The sequence below is a fragment of the Priapulus caudatus genome, unplaced genomic scaffold, assembly GCF_000485595.1.
Source record: "Priapulus caudatus unplaced genomic scaffold, Priapulus_caudatus-5.0.1 Scaffold1888, whole genome shotgun sequence".
Taxonomy (NCBI): domain Eukaryota; kingdom Metazoa; phylum Priapulida; class Priapulimorpha; order Priapulimorphida; family Priapulidae; genus Priapulus; species Priapulus caudatus.
The window spans coordinates 27110-39501 of NW_014578949.1; the positions used below are offsets into that span (position 1 = coordinate 27110).

Consider the following 12392-nt stretch of genomic DNA (forward strand, 5'->3'; position numbering starts at 1 on the left):
AATAGTGCATGGCATGATAGAGTCAACAGCCGGTGTGCGAGAGGGGGGCATAACGACGAGGTGGCGATGAGAGCCAAGTGAAAGTCCACACGCATGTGTTGTTATTATTATTTTTGGCGTTGTCGCTGTGGGTGTTGTTGTTGTTTTTGTTGTTGTCGACGCCGCTGTTGTCGACGTCAACGTCGTTTTCATCGTTGGCGTTGTCGTTGTCCCCGTTTTCATCACTGTCGTCGTTGTCGTTGTCGTCGTTGTCGTCATGGTCATTGTTGTTTTAGTTGCTTTTACTGATTCTGCTGCTGCTGCTGCTGTTGCAACTGTTGTTGTTGTTGTTATTATTATTATTATTGTTTGAAAGTAATGTTTTGCGACATTGCCTCGCTGTCGTACAAGGGGAGTCGCAGCTAATACTTTCGTTGTAATTTTTTTTTTCTTGTGCACGCTTGTAGTTGTTTGTTAGTAAATAATCATTTATACGGCTATAATTGTAAGCGTTCCTTTGTAAATAATCATTTGTATTATTAAATGGTGCTAAGAAACGCAATTTGGACGTTGGTCTCTTGTGACCAGTCTGTTATCTTCGTATAACGCGTTTAGTGTGTCGTTGTCTTAAACATCATAAATAGTTATGCTACTGCTATATTTCTAAATGTCATAACTTTTTCACGACAGCTCACTTTAAAGGTTACGTCATTTTAGACTTCTCGCAGATGCTTATGATGTTTCTGACAAGGAGCCCCAGAATTTTATGTGGAGTTTTAGCTACGCATATAATGCCTTTATGAGCTCATCAAAATTTTTATTGGAGCGCCAGAATACTTGCAAATCACCGGACAAATCGCATCATGTGTTGATTTTACTCTGAGAGAGAAAAAGTATTTCTCTAAATCATTGCCATGGCCGACAGAGCAATGGATGTAGGTGTTGTTGTTAATTGGTGGTGATTGGTATAGTAATTGTTATAATGTCGTCCGCTTACTCATGCGCGCAAAGTCATTGTCATGTTTATGTCGTCGATGACGTCACACAACTGTGTGATGAAGGTGGATGCGAATTTTAGCCATGTTTCTTAAATGATACTATAATACACTGTGATGTACATATATACACTATAACATAAAGATACACTATAAATACATGATACACCATGTATTTTAATCAATACGTGCATGTCAGTGTGGCCGCGTCCGTATACGAGTGGCTGTATTTGAGCTTGTGTTAGTGTGCGTGCGTGCGAGAGTGTGCGTGTATGTGCGTGTGAACGTGCGTGCGAGCATGCCAGCGTGTGTGCACGAAGGCTGTATTTGTGCTCATGTTATAGTGCACACGTTCGTGCGTGTGTGTGCGTGTGCGTGCGGCGGGCGTGTATGTATCAATTATAGGATTAATTGCTGCTATAGTTAATCCAATTCGCCTCTATTCGCTGCCGGTGCATTCTCATCATTCCCACCAATACAGACAAGCTGTGAGTTCAGCCATCGACAGTTCACTACACATAGTGCCTTCGATTCTGCGTATTCAATTATATACACAACTAGCGACGGACTGCACGAATAACACGCGCCAATAAAAATCTCTACCGCGTCACGTCACTCCGTATCTAACGGCCGGAAGGTGCATAACCTCACCACGTGTGCTACGCGTCCGCCAGCACCACCCACTACTCCATACCCTATCGCACGTACGTCGCCATGCCGTGCAGAGGCGCAGGCAAATGTCCGCAGGCAGAAGTGAAATGCAGTGCGCTCCGTCGCCAGCGGCCATGCGCGCTCACTTACGCAATGCCTGATTGCCGTCATTTTCAGCCTGGCGATCGTTGGCGAAAGCGCGCCGCAATAGCGGTCACGCATAAGTCTACGACATTCCACCTCGTCGCTCTCTCGGCTGTTGTCTAGTATGTAGGTTGTGTGAGAGAAACGCGTCGACCTAGTTATGTGAACGCGCCGCACTTGCATGCGAACGGAATTCCTGATGCGAACATTGGAACGTGACGGAGGAGACGTGTGTAGACGCATTTGCGTGCGCGCTCTCTCTCTCTCTCTTTCTCTCTCTATGTGTGTGGGGGTGAGGGTTTGTGCGTGCGTGCGTCTACGTGTGTATGTATGTGTGTGTGTGTGTGTGTGTGTGTGTGTGTGTGTGTGTGTGTGTGTGTGTGTGTGTGTGTGTGTGTGTGCGTGTGTGTGTGTTGAGGCTATACGCACAATACAAAAATTCTGTCAGTCGTGTATCTATAAATCGCTCAGAAACTCTGGCACTTCGTTGCCGGATATGAGGGAGCCCGGCCGGTGGGTCTCGCACACTTTTGTCACGAGTTCCCGCAAGAGGGCGTCACAGTTTGTCCGCGGTGCCAACGAGTGAGACAAAAAATTTCCGGATCCGATTCTGATCCATCCGTCAGATTCTGGCTGTTGCCAGATAGTCGCCGCTCTTCTCCTCCATGTTCTCGTAGCTTTCCCTATAGAGTCGTGGTCGACGATGCGCTGACTACATGGGTGATCAAACAACGCCCCGTGCTCGCCGAGCCATCGCGGCTCGGGCGTTAAGGAGAAGTTGCGACCATTCCCGAGTAGTGGCACGTCGGTCGCCGCTGCCGCCGTCGGTGCGTAGGGCAGAAATATATGTATAATAGCTATGTCTATGGTGCGTAGTATAGGGGGGCATACAACAGTAACTATTTGGTCAGTAGAAAATGCCTTTTTGGATTTTTGGGGTAGAATTTCGTGACAAGCGTGCAATAATTTAGCACGTTAGATGCCTCGTGGACGTTTAGAAAGTATTAGAAGTAAAATTTGCATTGTCGTGTAGTTGTGACATTCCGTCAAGTGGCGTAGCCATGGTGACCGGTTGGCCATTTTTGTGTTTGAAATGTGATCCGAGTACTTTGTAGAAATTCGCATCATAGAGCTGGCAAAAGTTTCGAGCGGAGCATAGAGCATGAATCTGTAGTTATTTAACATAAATAAAGTGTATGTTTTGTAAGTGCAGTAACTGTGTGAGTATTTTTAATTAATTTCTGTTCGATGCTTATTCAGGCCTGCAGCCTATGGACACCCTCTACTATTGTTCAACGTCTTTTAACGCCGCCTGATAAGGAATGCTGCTCTGCCAAAAAAATCAAATAATTGAGGTTTAAGTTAATGAAAATCAGTTATGCAAGTACTCTAGCATGATTTTTAGACACATGCATGTTCGAATAACATTTAAACATGTATTTTATGTAAATATGTACATATCCGTGTACATAATGTACATGTTATTTACATATCTACATTAAAATACACTCATTTCACACTCATTTGGTACCAGAAAATAGATAATTATTCTCGTTTTACTCTTTTGTGGCACTCCTAACACTAACAGTATCAAAATATCTTAAATTTGTTGGTTGCAATTGACCCTAACCCTGGTTCTAACACTGCGCTTAACCGCATAAAGCGAACGTTAATTTCCATTGATTTCTGTGTTTTGGGGGATCAATTCAGAGAGTGATCTCTCAGCTCCTGGAGGCATACCACATTTGAAATTCGGTAGCCGGATAGGGGAACGGCTCTAAATCATTCATCTAAAATTTCAAGTCGATCCGTATCTCCGCTGCTCATTAAGGAGGTGTACAACAGTAAGCCTCCGCAAATTGTTCACTGTTGCACTATTGGGTTCGTCTCTAGAAAAGGCTTTTTTGCTTTTTTTCCCGAATTCGGCAGCCTAGAGTGCCAATCATTTGCCTTATGCACAAGTTAGATTTTTGGGCCTTCGTCGGACGTCTAGATAGCATTAGAAGTAAAATTGGTATTGTTGTGTACTCGTGACATTCCGTCAGGTGGCGTAGCTACAGCGACCGGCTGGTGATTTATGTGTATGAAATGTGTTCAGACAACTTTGCAGAAATTCGCATCATAGAGCTGGCAAAAGTTTCGAGCGGAGCATCGAGCATAAATCGGTAGTTATTTAACATGAATTAAGTGTATGTTTTGTAAGTGCAGTAACAGTGTGAGTATTTTTAATTAATATCTGTTTGATGCTTATTCAGGCCTGCTGCTTATGGACGCCATCTACTGTTGTTCACCACCTTTAACCGCCTGGTAAGGAGAGCTTTTCTGCCAAAGAAATCGAATCATTGAGTTTTATGTTATTTAAAATCAGCTATGCAAGTCCTCTAGCATGGTTTTTAATCACATGCATGTGCAAATGACATTTAAACATGTATTTTATGTAAACATGTACATATCCGTGTACATATGTACATCTATTTACACATCTAAATTAAAATACACTAATTTTACACATATTTGGTGCCAGAAAATAGATAATTATCCTCGTTTCACTCTATTGTGGCACTCCTAACACTAACAGTATCAAAATATCTTAACTTTATTGCTTGCAATTCACCCTAACCCTCGTTCTAACACTACGCATAACCGCATGGAGCGAACATTAATTTCCATGGATTTTTGTGTTTTTGGGGGCTCTTTTCAGAGAGTACGTCATATCTCAGCTCCTAGAGTCCTGCCACATTTGAAATTCGGTGGTCATATAACGAAAAGGCTCTGAATTATTCCTCTAAAATTTCAAGTCGATACGTCTCTCCTCTGCTCATTAAGGTGGCGTACAACAGTAAGCCTCCGCGATTGTTCACCGTTGCACTATTTCGTCTCTAGAAAATGCCTTTTTTGGCATTTTTTTTCGCCGAAATTCAGCACTAGAGTGCAATAATTTGCATTATGCACGCAAGTTAGATGCCTCGTGGACGTCTAGAAAGCATTCGAAGTAAATTTTGGTCTTGTTGTGTATTTGTGACATTCCGTCAGGTGGCGTAGTCACAGCGACCGGTTGGTCATATTTGTGTTTGAAATGTAGTCAGACAACTTTGTAGAAATTCGCATCATAGAGCTGGCAAAAGTTTCGAGCGGAGCATAGAGCATGAATCTATAGTTATTTAACATGAATAAAGTGTGTGGTGTGTAAGCGAAGTAACAGTGTGAGTATTTTTAATTAATATCTGTTCGATGCTTATTCAGGCCTGCTGCCAATGGACGCCATCTACTGTTGTTCACCACCTATAGGTTCGTAGTATCGTGGCTGTTTATAGGCGGCGCTGTTGTCGCGCTTTCGCTTATGGATGCCGTCGTTCACATAGTTTGACAATGGCTCATAAATATCTGGAAAGACTACAGAGACGTCTGCATGTGCTTGCGTGAGTGCGTGTGGACGGGCTTGTTGCTGTGCTTGCAGGCGTACGTACGTACATGCGGGTATGTGCGTGCGCATGTGTACGTGCGTGCGTCCGGGCAGACGGATACGTCACACAAGTCACACGTCGTGGCGGGCGATGTCGCTACATTCGTTATTCATCACAAAATATAATTCCTCTGGTGAGATATGGTGCATGCGCTAACACACTAACGTAGCCAGATTGTGTACTGGCTGGTATACGCAGCCGGGACCTTACATGCAAGGTCTTCCGCCTATTTCTTAAATTATGTCTACTAATAGAATTTTATCATATAAATCTATGCTAGGATAACTCTTCTTCATTTTAAATGCATAATCTTTGCAAAATACGATTTCTCTCGGAATATATTATGCACGCGCCCGCACCGTGTTAGGCGTGCAGTGCCGTCTGAGACAAACTTACGGCAGGGAAGATAACTGGGGCGGTAGAAGAAGGAGGCTGAGCGAGGGACAGGGGAGGCAAGGGGAAAGACGCGAGAGCATACAGTAGGTGTTTTGTACCCTACATGCTAGGGCGCTCTCCTAATTATAAACACAGGTCTACTGTTAAAAGTTTATTAGGGAAATCTATGCTGAGATATCCCCTAACCATTTTAAATGCATATTCATCACAAAATATAACTACTCTGGTGAGATATTGCGCATGCGCTAACACACTGACGTAGCCAGATTGCGTACTGGCTTGTATACGCAGCGGGGACCTTACATGCAAGGTCTTCCTCTTATTTCTTAAATGATGTCAACTGATGGAATGGTATCATATTATTCTATGCTAGGAAAACTCCTCTTCATTTTAAATGCATAATCTTTGCAAAATACGATTTCTTACGTGAGATATTGCGCATGTGCGCTCCGTGTTAGGCGTACAGTGCCGTCTGAGACAAACTTCCTGATATAGCTTGCTGAGGGGAAGAGGGGATGGGAGACTGAGGAAAGGCGGCAGGGAAGATAGCTGGGAGCGGTAGAAGAAGGAGGCTGAGCGAGGGACAGGGAAGGCAATGGGAAGGACGCGAGGGCATAAAGTAGGTTTTGTACCCTACATGCTAGGGCGCTTTCCTAATTATAAACAGAAGTCTACTGATAAAAGTTTATTAGGGAAATCTATGCTGAGATACCCCCTAACCATTTTACTTGCATATTCATCACAAAATATAACTCCTCTGGTGAGATATTGCGCATGCGTTAACACACTAACGTAGCCAGATTGTGTACTGGCTTGTATACGCAGCGGTAACCTTACATGCAAGGTCTTCCTCCTATTTCTTAAATGATTTCTACTGATGGAATGTTATCATATAAATCTATGCCAGGATAACTCCTCTTCATTTTAAGTGCATAATCTAGCAAAATACGATTGCTCTCGGGAGATTGCTCTCATAGTCACGCACCGCGTGTCAGGAATTCTATAATGCCCGCGAATGATTACACGAGGTTGAGAGACGAAAGTGTCGGATGTTGGCAATGTATGCGATGTGATACTAATGTGTAGTGTGCGTAGCTACCATATTGTGCATATCAGTTTATCTTTCTAACCCGCACACACACTAATTTACGCACGCGCGCTCTCTCCCTCCTTTTCTCTCTCTCTCTCTCTCACTCTCTCTCTCTCTCTATCGTGTTTGTCCCTCTTCCCCCTCTATTTATTTCTCTCTAAACCCCTCCTTTGCCTATCTCCGCGTTCTGTCTTAATCTCTCATTTTCCCTCTCCCTCTCTATCTCTCTTCCGTGTCTGATTGCATATATTCGTTTACGAGTATTTTGTATATTCTGTACATTCGTTGTTGTTATTTACTTGTTTATTGCTCCTGTGGATTTTAGGCATGAAGAGTAAACGACAAAGAATTAAGCAATAAAATGGCTACAACATCCAGAATGTGCCACTATGCGAAATATAGATATCTATTGCACCTGAAAATTATCATCAATTTAAACAGTTCGTTACCACCACAATACATCATGCTATAATTTCCCATATGTATTACAATCTTTAATATTCTTGTCCCCTATAGTTTATCGTGTGTGATCAGACTGCACGAAAAGTCTACACACGTCCTCTGCAATTATTTGGCATAACTGATTACTTCCAGAAACGTATAACCCCCAAATAAATAGACGAAGCTAGGTTTTCTCCATGTTCATTGATCTTGGGTAGATATATGCATATATAGGCCTTCCCACATGTGCAGTGCGTACACTTGCAATCAGGTCCGCACTTACAGTCCCTGTTGTCTCACGCCTGCGCTCACTTGCTTCCACACCTGGAAGGGATAAAGGGATTAACCTTTTAAGTTTAGTCGGCACCTCAGGTAAACAGTAACCGAGATTACCTACATTTCCGACCTTTCCCTACATGTCAGTTATGGGATGGCGATATGCGATGTGTATGCGCGTATACACGAAAGTTATAAGTCAGGTGTGCAGACGGCCGTAATAACACCGGTTCTGTTTACTCACCCACATTTGGAGCAAGCGCAATTCTCATTGCAGACCTTGCACGCACAATCCTTGCAAGAGCAGCACGGCTTGCATTTGCAACTACCCTCCGTACAAGCACAGTTGGCCCCACAGTTACATGTCCCAGCCTTCCCGCATCCCTTGCACGGACAGGCCGCTGCAATAAAGCATGAAGAAGGTAAAACTAGCAATGCAAGTTATCATATGTCATATCCGTCTGCACCTTCCTTTAGATCCTTGGAAACTGTGACGATGAGAGTGGGTGTGAGAGCGTGAGCGGGCGAGAGAAGTGATGCGTGTGAAAACACAGGCACTTGGAACGTTTCAATGAAAAATATGGTAAATAAACATGGAATGTATTTACCACCAAAGTCTTAATGTTTCTTTACTCCCTTTCGCCTATTATTGCTGATAATTTCCTGTAAATGCCGTTCAAATGCTCCTCTGCAACATATGAGTACACCGCACGCACGTTACTGTACACAAACAAAAAGAATAAAAAGAACACGAATATAGAATAAATCTTTATTCTTGTTGTTTGTGCACAAGCGGCGTACGTGCGGTGTACTCATGTGTTGCAGAGGAGCATATGAACGGCATTTACATGCAGGACGTTATCGGCAATAATAGGCAAAAGAGAGTACAGAGAAAGAGAGAGAAAGAGAAAGAAAGATAGAGGGGGAGAAAGGGGGGAAGTGTTAAAACTTCAAGGCAGCCATAAATACAAATTGAACACTACGTATACAGGCAAACGCAGTTTACCTGCATGGCAAAATTGTAATGAGTTTGGCAGTAGTATGTTTCACAGCGCCCTCGCCTAGCTTATACATTCAAATATGAGAATGTATTCTCAGTGTGGTCTCAGCTAGGCGACTTGTGCTGAGCTAAGAACCATAGCATGGGGAATTCACCCAAATGCAAAGAAAAGCTAATTTCACACGCACAGAGACCAACATACAGGTTTCTTTACCGGAATTATTACGCCGGAAAAGTACATATATTTACAGCAAGCCCATTTTTGCCAAAACCTGCTCCCATATGCACAGGTATTACTTTCCGCTAGTAAATGCCCGAGATAGGACGTGAGTCATCGGGGGCATGTATATACCTACCTTCCCTATTATCTACTTCTGATACCTACCCAGCAGCATGCCAGGTAGTTTCAAGCGTTCGCAGCTTCTAGTACATTCATACTATCAGGAGTAGATAATAGGGAATTATTTGGAATTATTTCCAAATGGAATTTATTTGGAATTATAGGGAATTCGATAATAGGGAATTCTCTATTATCTACTCCCGATACTATCTATGAGCCTCGGTCCCACAGCGACTGGAGTGAACGCACGTACGTGCTTCACCATGGTGAACAGATAGGCTGTGTCGCTGGAGATTGCAAGGAAACCTCCACACCCGCTATCCTATACCACATAGAAATAAAATAAACATATACCCTCCATCCATAGTTCATAGGTACATGGGTATAATATTGTAACTGGTTTCTTACACCAGATTGTATATAGTATTATGTAATGTAATTTAGGATTTAGAATAGTAAAAACCAAGAACACCACAAAGTTGTGTTCAGTCAAATAAATATGCTTATTACTTCGAAACATGCACGCAATTAAACAGTCTGCCACCTATCACGACTACAACCGGTCCCCCACCCCCACGTCACCATCAAACAAAGTACTTATACCCCTTATTATATGCTACTCAAGTCCACTCATGTCACCCGTGACCGTCTCTCCATTCTTAGAAACCGTGTGAATACTACCTTACTTAATGTTAAACGACTCGTGACGTGCAGAATAAATCTCCACTACAGGCATCAATACGCCGATCATCTACCAATTTATTATTAAGCCCTGCGCACACGTGAGTAATTTTACTCAAGTAAAATGACGCATGAGTCAAAATACTCACGCGTAATATTTTCAGCGTTCGCCGCCCACGTGAGTAAAATTACTCAAGGAATAAGTGGTAGCAGCCGGCTGAAAAGTGCGATAGGATATGTTTACTAGGCACTTCTAATTTTAACATATATTTTACGATATAGTAAAGAATGATGCAAAAACCCTAACCCTAACCCTAACCCTAACCCTAACCCTAACCCTAACCCTAACCCTAACCCTGACCCTAATTAAATTTAAAATATATGTTAAAATTAGAAGTGCCTAGTGACTGTGCGCATCCAATACTGGGCGCACAATGATTTAAACGCATGCGCTGTGAGTACCAGTGTTGAGTAAATTTACTCAGCGCGCGCGCACACGTTGAGTAAAATGACGCATGAGTCAAAAATTATCAAACACGTTTGATATCGAGTAAAATGACGCATGCGTCAAATTACTCAGCGAAAATATGCCGCACACGTGAGTAAAATGACTCATGCGTCATTTTACTTGAGTAAAATTACTCACGTGTGCGCCGGGCTTAAACAAAGCAACGGCTGAAAAAGCTCTGCAGTGTGCTAGTATTACATTGAAACTATTTTCCTAGTATTCTGGCTTATAATAACTACATATGTTAAACATATGGTACAATATAATATTCACGGAAATGTAAAATTGCTCTCTATTTATGTCTCTGACACACACATACACACACGCACACGCACACGCACACGCACACGCACACGCACACGCACACGCACACGCTTACATATAGACGCGACGTTACGACATCAAACAGTCTAAAATGTTCCATCAGAGTAGCCCCAATCCAACGACGCACGCCTCTGGCACACATACATGCACGCACATCCACGCACGTACAGACAAGCACTCTCTTACACACGCACGCAGGAACGCACACTTATACTCATATGTACGCACACGTGTACACTAATAAATTGTGATCTATATCTTTATAATTTGATGCTATTCTGGAATACCGCCAGAGCCAGCGAAAAAAATACACGGGAGCGACGAACGATTTCGCTCCCGTCAGCTTTCAAAGCGCTCTGGTAACAACAATTACGAGAGAAAATTTGAGAAGATACGAGAAAAAATCGCTCCCGTGCCGCCGGCAGCATTCGAAATTAGTTCCGATCCGGAGGCCCGAGCCCACCAAGTTTTTGCTCGGGCCACCATCTCTACGAAACTCCCGGTCCTCCCGACCGGCACTTTTTCCCCTCATATTACGCTGAAATACTACGGTTAGCACAACGGCAGTTTAAACAGACTTGTAAACAGGAGCGCATAATACGACCCGTTCCTCAACGTAGACGGGGTATCCAAAACATCTAGAGCTTGTATCTTGTATCTTTCTTGTATCTTGGTACCCTCTCTTGTATTTCACAAGGCACTCGATTCTACGAGGTGCGGGGATTATCTAGAGAAAAGGAGATTAATGCCGCCTCTAGTTCTCTAGATGTTAGTGTTTCTAGTCACCAGTATTTTCCGTACATAATCTAACTCTGGTTTCAGTAACCTGTCGTTGTCTCCTGTCCAGTTTTCTATTCGTTGTCCCTCCTTATATTTATTTAAGCTATTACATTTATATAAATGTTCCATGTCTTCTTTTATGTTCTTAGTACATCTATTACACATATTGTCACTAAAGTTATTTTTAAAGTAGCCAATTTGAGATCAATCATACAAGTTTTACACTTAAATGCAAACCACGAATCAGTAAATGATAATTCTTTCATATAATCCTTCAAACCGTATGTTTCAATGTTTATCATGTTCATTTTTGTTTTATCTCTAGTTTTCAATTTGTCTCTTTTAATTACTCTTTTTAAGATGGCATCTTTAACTTATTTTTTCCAGGCTCTTTTTGTTTTTAATCCTATGGCTGTAAATGACATTTCCAATTCGTACTCCTCTAGAATTACTAAAATTTCATTTCCCCAATTTCTTCCATCCTCTTTGATTTGCTGTATAAATACTCTCTTCATTAATCTATTGTTATCTAGCTTAACTATGTATTGTAGTAGCATGAGTTTTTTGTATCCTATTTTATCAGCTATTGGTAAAATTCCTTACTCTATCCTTAGTGCTTCCAGTGATGTTTTACTATTAGCTTTTTTATTATTTTGCGCAGGCACTCATTTTGGAAATCCTCTAACATTTTAAATTCTTCCTTAGTTACGTTTGTCTCACGTCATCACGTCTCGTGTCACATCATGTTTCACTATTATTTAGGAAGGAAGGTAAGACTGTGCATTCATATAGTTTCACTCTTGCTTCTATAGTATGCTTTCCATAATTTTGCTCTTCTGTCCCTGATACTATTTCCCTCATCATGAACCTACTTTTTTCAGTTCGGACTCTTATCATGTCCTTAAACTCTCCTTTATCATTAATTAAATCCCCTAGATGAATATTTGGTGCATTTTTTGATTACTTGGTTACCTAATAATATCTCTTTCTCTATCCTTTCTTTGTTTGAGAATTTTATAACCATTGTGTTTGTTTTGTTCATATTAAATTCTAATCTTTTTTGTTCTGCTAATCTGTGGCATGACTGAGCGATTTTTGTGACTGTTTCATGATCTCCAATTCCTAGTATATCGTCCATATATAATAAGGGTCCGATTTCTATGCTGTTGCCATACATGTATCTAGCTTTGTTGAGGTTATTTAGGTGATCCAGAGTCATACAGCATAGGACTGGTCCTAATATTGTTCCTTGTCTAACTATTTCTTTTGTGATAAAATTTTCTGTTTCCCCTACTGATGTTTTTATGTTAATAATTGCCTTTT

General features: G+C 41.9%; 1 long non-coding RNA gene across 1 annotated transcript; it reads right to left on the reverse strand.

Moving 5' to 3' along the window:
* Positions 1-7101: 7101 nt before the first annotated feature.
* LOC106817834 lies at positions 7102-7839 on the reverse strand. The gene is made up of 2 exons (XR_001395108.1): positions 7681-7839; positions 7102-7484 (listed from the first exon to the last, which is right to left on the reverse strand). It is a non-coding gene; the product is annotated as an uncharacterized LOC106817834 (long non-coding RNA).
* Positions 7840-12392: the final 4553 nt, after the last annotated feature.